This window comes from Etheostoma spectabile, chromosome 4 (genome assembly GCF_008692095.1).
Source record: "Etheostoma spectabile isolate EspeVRDwgs_2016 chromosome 4, UIUC_Espe_1.0, whole genome shotgun sequence".
Taxonomy (NCBI): domain Eukaryota; kingdom Metazoa; phylum Chordata; class Actinopteri; order Perciformes; family Percidae; genus Etheostoma; species Etheostoma spectabile.
The window spans coordinates 14,743,040-14,751,230 of record NC_045736.1 but is presented as its reverse complement, the minus strand read 5'-3'; the positions used below and the strand labels follow the sequence as shown (position 1 = coordinate 14,751,230).

The window sequence follows — 8,191 nt, the reverse complement described above, 5'->3', positions numbered from 1 at the left end:
TATCATCGCAGCACGTCCGGTCTGAAATACCATTTGATGGCCAAGCACACAGCTGATGCCAATTCTCCGCCCCCTCGTCAAAGTATTTATTTCACCCTTTTATTGATGGACAGTGTTACATTCTGTGAGCGATTAGTTGCTCCAAATGAGAATGTTACATGTGAAATTGAACACTACAGTAGGCTATATGCCAATGTTGTTTTTGTTTTAAAAAAAACAACGTTTGCACAAAGCAAGCCGAGCCACTTTTCCATGTTGATAAGAGCATTAAAATAGATAAAAATGTGCAATTAATTGCAAGCTAACTTTGACATTAATGAGATTAAATATTTTAATCGTTTGACAGCACTAGTTACTACCCTTTGCCTTCAAATTAGCATCAATTCTTATCGGTACACTTGCAAAAAGTCGGGCAATGTTGAGGATCGTAGACACTGTGGTCGGCCAAGGCAAGATTGGCTGTAGCAGAAGGCAGTTTGTTTGCCAAAGGGCTGGAGAGCGGTACAATAAGTTTTTGGAGGCAACAGTGAAGCATGGTGGAGGTTCCTTGCAAGTTTGGGGCTGCATTTACGCAAATGGAATTTGGAGATTTGGTCAGGATTAATAGTGTCCTGCTGAGAAATACAGGCAGATACTTATTCATTGTGCAACACAATCAGGGAGACGTACGACAACCCCAAACAAACAGCCAAGGTCATTAGGAACTATTTTCAGTGTAAAGAAGAACAAGAAGTCCTAGATGTGATGGCAAGGCCTAGGGGTGCAGGATATATCGACTTAATACCGTTGTTGCAATAACACGTTGCGTAATATTATATCAAAAGTGATACGAGAAGTATGCGGTATTGGGTTTATATTGTGGAGCGCTGCGTCCCGTCCGTTGGCTGTGTGGCTTAGTTGTGTTTGATTTAAAGCTTGAAACGCTATAACGATCAGGCCAGTTACCATGCCACTTGGACACAGTAGTGCACATCAGCGCACGGGGCCACTACGTGACAAACCCCATGGAGCGTACCAAGTAAGCTGTGCATATTTTGACAGTGTGTGACAGTGTAAAAGAAGAAATAGATAGAGACAACAAAACGGAACGAATCATGAGTGTGTGATACTATCCCAAAAAAAACGTGTTGCAATTAATATGTCAGAGCTAGCCAAACAAGCCTCGCTAGCGAGTGTTTATGCTAGTGGCACAAAGTATGACAAGAACTCAAAGAGGCATACCAAAATCACAAATGCTATAATGTATTATTTGGCCAAAGATATGATGCCAATCCACACAGTGGATAAAAAAAAATGCTTCAAGAAGCTTCTGAATTAACTGCATAAACGTTACCAAATCCCATCCCCATTTCTCACAGGTAGCTATCCCGCAACTTTATAAAAAGGTGCTGCAGGCAGAGTTTGGAGTCTGATAGATTGAATATTTTTTATTCACAACGGACCTGTGGTTCAGCTGCTCTACGGAGCCTTATGTAAGTCTCACTGTGCACTGTATTGTTATGAATCTGTGAATATTGTCACGATGCGTTTTCACCTAGCCTTTGGAACATTGGATGGATGGTTGCTGATAATGGGCAAAGTAGCTATTGCATGAAAGATCAGCCAACCACTCACATCAGCTGGTATTCTGTCTATAATTGAGTGAAATGGAAATTTGTAAGTGATTCCCACTCTAAATAAATAAAAAAATAAAAAAATAAATTAAAAAAATATATATATATATACTGTACGTACGTATTTACATACATGTTGCTGAAAATGTTTGCAAACAACCAGGCACAGCTCATCATCACTACATACAATCTCACGCGTGATTTGAGATGATACATTTCTTTGCTGCTTAGTTATCTAAGTTCAGACTGGCTATGCTTCTAATGTCTTGAAAAATTTAAAATTGCTACACCCTTCAATTGTCTTGCCTAAGCACTTGTCTATACACTGACACCATACTGCTAAATATTTCTTTGGCTCAAGCTAGGCAGAGACACATGATGCGACTTGGGCTGTGTTCCACTCAAAGGTGTCCAACCACCTGCTCAGCCACCTGTTCAGTTACCTGATGCCCAAAGGAATCTACTGAAAACCAACTTCTGAACAAATCTGGAATTCCCTTCACTCTTCACCACTTCCCTTCTAGCAGCACCAGGTGTAGCTAGGGTTGCTAATAACCATAATGACACAAATACCAAAAAACATGACATATATTTATCTTCACTTTATTTCCTGCCCAACACACTCTTTCTTTCCTTTTCTTCTAAGCTTAACGCTATTAGAGTAGTGAGGTAGTCTGTTTCATAAATGTTGTTTAAACATCAATAACATTAAGTGGATTTTCAATCCCTGCTTTTTGGGAGCGGGGTTTCATGGCCCATTGGTTCATGCAACTACTAAGGTGGGGTCAGTTTCACTGACATTGTAGCGCCTTTTTGAATTGCTGGAGAAAGGAAGTTGGCAGGAAATAAGATTGGTACCTTAAATCCTTCCCTTTAAAAAATAATTCTAACTGTAATGGGGAGAGTGAATCAGGGTGCTTACGCATAGAAGGGTGCATTGGTTTGATATACAGTAGTATGTATTGTGTAACAAGTTATAGTAAGTAATCCTCTCACTTGACCCCCCCCCTTCTGCAAAGAAAACTGCCAGTGAGCAGACCGGGACTTGATAGGGATTTTATGCCATGCTCAAGGACTCTACAGCATTTAAGGAGCTACTCGTCGGAGCTTAAACCATATCCTGACAGATTTCTTGTGTAGATTACATACTGTGCATGTTAATTTTACCTTTTGTCATAATAGGGAATATGATTTAAGTAGAGCTGCATAGCATAGATCTTTGCAACAAATTGAACCTCCCTCCCCTCTGAGCTATAGCCAGCTTGCTAAGGTGTGTGATTTTGCTATGCAGCCAATCAACTTCAAGCCACTTTCAGTAGAAACCACAAATCTCCTAGTGCGAGAAAGGAGTGTCTTGTCAATAAATTTATAATGAACATACATGATTTTTGCTTGCTTTCCTCTGGGCCACCCTATATCTCTTTCACCATTTACAGCTCACTTTGAACGCATGCTTAATCGAAAGCTGAATGGACCTTGATAATGGGCAATGTAGATATTGCATTAAAGATCAGCCACCCACTCAGATCAGCTGGTATTCTGTCTATAATGGAGTGGAATGGAAATTTGTAAGTGACCCCCATACTTGTGTGTGTGTGTGTGTGTGTGTGTGTGTGTGTGTGTGTGTGTGTGTGTGTGTGTGTGTGTGTGTGTGTGTGTGTGTGTGGTGTGTGGTGGGTGTGGGTGTGAGTTGTGGGGTGTAAGAAGGAGGGGCATTTCCTTTTTAATGCATCTGCTCTGCTCAGTGACTCTCCAAGCTCACCCATTTATTCTCTCTTCTCTCCATCTCGTTCTTTCTTTCTTTCTTTCTCCCTGTTCTGTCTGTCTTGCGTCTCTTTTTTCCTGTCTTTCTTGTATTTCTGTCTTTCTCATGTCAGACATACATGCTCATCTCGCTCAGTCACATCTTCACAGGATTTCACATTCGCCAGTCTCGTATCATTCTTCCTCTCTCTGCTCAATCTCTTGGATATTGGTTGCTGGTCCTTCATCATAACTACAGTATTCTGCATTTATCCCTGGTTGTGCTCACTGCGTTGGGATTCAGAAGCAGACTAAGGTGGGTGTCTTAAGAGCAGCTTCGCGAGGTCTGAGGCTATGTCTTTACTATCTCTCTCTCTTCCTCTCTCTCACTCCTTTCTCTTCCTGCCTCATCTCACTACGCTCTGTCATTGAGAGTCGGGATGCTCGTGCTTGTCTGTTTCTACCGGGGATCAAATGCCATACTATCTGCATGCAGCATAATTTAACGTAGTCACAAATAATGCTCGCGAGGTAGCATATCTACCTCTCCAGATCTCTCTGGCTGTCTAAGAGCTGTTAGTAAGGCTGATAGTGCTGCTGCCGCTGCTGCATTGAAAACATTCTTTGCATACCTTATTACACTGGCACGTATTTTGCTCTCTCTTTTCCTTTTCTGCTTCTACTCCATTACTCTCCTCTGTCTGAATGCCTGTCATGTTTTATGCATGCTCTGTCATTTTGAATTATTGCTAGAGACTTGGTCATGCTGTAGGATTTATAAAGAACCACCTTAAAACGGCCAGGGTGAAAGACTTGTGCCGGTTTACGTAGATATTTAATGCCATTAACACAGGAGGTTTGATTCCTTTTCACCTTAGCTGCCCCGCTGCTGCTGCAGTTCCATCTGTTGCAGTTGCCACAGCCAACAACACCCTGAAGCGTGCGTGTGCGTGCGTGTGATAGTTATCTGTGCTGAATTGACTAAATGTGTTACAGTTTAAATGTGTGTATATTGGTGTTTTGTGCTAATTGTTGTGGGTCAGAATCTCTGCATGCAAGCGTGTGTGTGTGGGTGGTTGTTGTTGTGTGTGTGTGTGTGTGTGTGGTGTGGTTGTGTGTGTGTGTGTGTGTGGGGTGTGTGTGTGTGTGTGTGTGTGTGTGTGTGTGTGTGTGTGTGTGTGTGTGTGTGTGCGCAGACTCTTGAATATGGCTTGTGTGCTTGGCTGCCTTTGGGCTCTGGCCCAAGAGGAGAGAACAGGAGAGGCAGGCTGCAGGGTTTCACTTTGGTGCAGTAAGCTGTTGAATGCTCTGTAACAAGCACAAAAAGGCAGATTGATGTGCCAGTGGTGTGTCCTTTCACGTGGCTGGTACATCGATATTGCAGAAGGTATTGCTTATTTTTTTCAATGTCTGCTATTCAATTGTCCTTGAGAAGCCAAACTCTGAGCAAAGTTATGTTGCTGTTGCTAATACGAAAAAAAAACACTTATATTTTCACCAAATTGGCTTGTATTTTAAGGAAAGGTACTGACTAGGACCAATAAACAGTATTAACATTCCTTAAAACAAAATGTCTTTAAAGAAATCCAATGTGACATCCAATGACAACAGGAAAAACATATAAATTTGGGATTTGCAGAAATGCTTTGGTTAACTGTCATACCCAATACTTGTTTTACTAAAAACAAAGCAAACAGTACTGCTCGGATGTTGCAGTTATGCTGAGTCTGCTTTTTTTTTAAGTGAACCGTAAACATCTTTTGAGCAGTTACTATTCTGTATGGTTCCAGGAAGTGGTCATCTTTGGCATACAAATTAGTTGCAACAAAATGCTGCTGTAGTTTATAGCATTAATAAAGAGGACAGCATATTATTCACACAACATTGTCTTAAGGCTAAATGTAAGTACATACTACATGACACACATAGCATTCTTACTCCAATTCTCCACTAGGCGCATCTGTGCTGCGTTCCTGCTGCATGCTACTCCGGGAACATCTCAGCGTCTCGCAGTATCGATATCGGGGTATTTGGGCCAGAATATTGTGATATCTGATTTTCTCCCTGTCGCCCAGCCCTACTTCCACTACACAAACTTCTGCACTTAAACTCCATGCCTTCTCTTTTCTGGTGTTGTCCTTAAAAATGATCTGGGATATTGCATTATGTTTTTCAACCTCCAAGATGAATCACTTGTTGTCCAGGGTGATGTTGAGGAGACACAAATCGTATTAGGGGGAGTCTTTTGGTAAATTGACTGGATAGTCTCGCTGATTTACTTCCTGCCCAGCAGTCTGAACTTCCTGAGGCACACGTGAAAACAGCCCTGGCGCTTTAGCAGACGCTTCACGCACGCTGCTGGGGTGCACCATGGCGCGGCTGATGGATTATCAAGCTTTGACTTGAATGGCATATTAACAAATATAATCACATATGGGTTAATGTGCCATCATCTGAGCACTTCGAGCACCCTGGGTTAGCAGGAGGCTTAAGCCTGTACAGCTGTACAGGAAGTGCAGTACATTCAATGGCGTATCTTGAACTGGATAAGTCTAATGTAAAGGTTGCGTGACATTTTCTTTAAGTTGCAAACTATATCCTCTGTTATCCTCCTCTGTTTTCTCTAGCAGCATTGAGTAATAAAGAGATGCTTCATGACCCTTTCCATATCTTGCTATAATGGGGGAGAAAATCCCTGCACCAAGTGGAGCAATGGGAGGTTTAAGAGACTATGAACGTGTATGTATGTATCAAAATGTAAAGTTTTTTTGCAATTTTATTCCAGCACAGGATGATCCTGCACAGCAGGGGGAAGCATGGCGGTAAGATGTGCAGTCTAAGGGCAATCAGGGCAGTAATGAGCTTTTGAAGTGAGCCATGGTGGAGCCCGTTCTGGGGGGAGATACCAATGTGCCAGGTGTCGTAGACAAAATGCATAGTGGTATAAAAGTTAGTTTGGAATCCCTAAGGCTCCTGATCACATTTTTGTTGAAGTTTTTTAAGGTGAATTCTTGGACGCTTCCCATTCCACAGAAACAGGTTACATAATTGATCAAACCTTTTGAAAAATATTCACAGGAACATTCACGGGGAGGAACTGCAAGATATAATGGAATTTAGGGGCAACACTCCTTCAAAACATTAGCCTTAGCCCACACGGACAGGTGAAGGGGGGACTGCCTTCCAGTCTAACTTTAAATTTTTCAAGTGATGGCTTTATATTTACTTTCATAAAATCTGACAGGTTAGATGGAAACAGTATCCCAATATATCTAATGCCTTGATCTGGCCATTTATAAATATTAAAGATATCATATGAAACTAGAAATGTCTGTTTTTTTTTTGATTATTATCATATTGTGACATTGTGCTTTTCTGGCTCAGTTGTTGTTGTTGTTGTTAAGAAATTACTATTTTGTTGCAAACTTCTTCTTCACGTACAATGTATTTCTCTCATTGAAGACTGCAAACCTGCAAATATTTGTTTGAGATCGTGAAACCAGTGAAGTTTTGACATTTTTGCTTAAAAGATGACACATTATTAATCCATTACTAACAATGTTGAATTATTTTTTTAAAGATTAATTGACTAATTGTTGTTGACTTGAAGCATAAAAAGTCACTTTGGATGAGTTATTCACGTAGCGCATAGCAAGGTGCAAGTCATTATGCAGCCAGTAATAGACTATGTTGGTTAAGGTGGACGTTTATCGGTTTTGTGTGTGATTTTGCCCTCAGCCTTGTCACTAATGTAGGTCCTGACCCTCTTTAGTTTTTACAGCTTGGTCTGCTGGATGCACCAGTGGGGGATTTCCTAAACTGAGCTCAGCAATCATTCTGCTGTAGAGATTTAGCGGCCTGCCTAGCTTCATTAGCCCTGTTTTGGAGCTCCCAAGGGGCAACACGCACATACACACACACACACATACACACTCACACACACTGAGTGAATTTATTATTTTATTATACATTTGTGTAGCAGAAGTGTTATCCTCCTCCTTAGTTCCCATATTTCCTTAAAAGCTATCTTCAATCAGGATTTAGCAATTCTTAAATCAAGATGTGATGACTGTTGCAAAGTTTATTTATGTTACCAGGCTGCTACAACACATTAGATGAGTTTTTGGATGATACATTTATTTCCTAAGGAGGTTCTTATTCTTTTATAACTGCGTTGTTTTTTTAGACGGGTAGTTGTCAAGTGAATGAATTATAAAATATCATGTTTTAAGCTCATTACTTTGATTGTTGTAAAATATATTGGTTATAAACTTCTAAGTAAACAGCACCGTTATTTCAAAACAAGTCTGGGGAGACGTTAAACCTGTTGGAAAATTCACAGTAGGACATTTACTGAATGTTTTTTCGATTTCAAGCCCTGCAGCTATGACTGTGTCGTCAATAGAAACCTCTCAGTTGAGACACACAGCTGAAGCTTAGTTCCAGTTGTGGTGGATCATCCTTGTGTGATTACTAAGATTGACTCTGGCTTGTACTGTAAATTGGTCATTCCCATTAGATGTGAAATGCCATCCTAGGAGACTAAAGATCTTTCTTTAATACAGAATGCAGCGGCCAATGTAGCTGGTGGACTACAAAATCTACCAGCCACCAACTATTTTTTTTTACCAGCCACTTTCTTCTTTTTACCCGGAAAGTGTATTAATGCATGTGTAAAATAATAAGATTGACAATACTCAAGCTAATTTTTTTCATATGGTTTTAAAGAAAAACTAACATTTTCTTCTTTCTCATGCACAATATTTCCACTAGGATTTATAGTCTTTGGATCAGAATAAAATCTTTTAGTACTGTGAGTTTGTTCAGCTTTACAG

General features: G+C 40.6%; 1 protein-coding gene across 4 annotated transcripts in view; it reads left to right on the top strand.

Moving 5' to 3' along the window:
* Window positions 1-8,191, top strand: part of kcnab2a (potassium voltage-gated channel subfamily A regulatory beta subunit 2a) — an 86,909-nt gene that overhangs the window by 9,818 nt on the left and 68,900 nt on the right. The window contains exon 1 of one of the 4 annotated variants that reach the window (XM_032512498.1): window positions 3,371-3,672. The exons of 2 other annotated variants lie outside the window; for them this stretch is intronic. The gene's annotated coding sequence lies outside the window, so the exon portion shown is untranslated. Of the gene's footprint in view, window positions 1-3,370; window positions 3,673-8,191 lie in introns of those variants that run through there. One more of the 4 variants, XM_032512499.1, reaches the window with a different exon arrangement.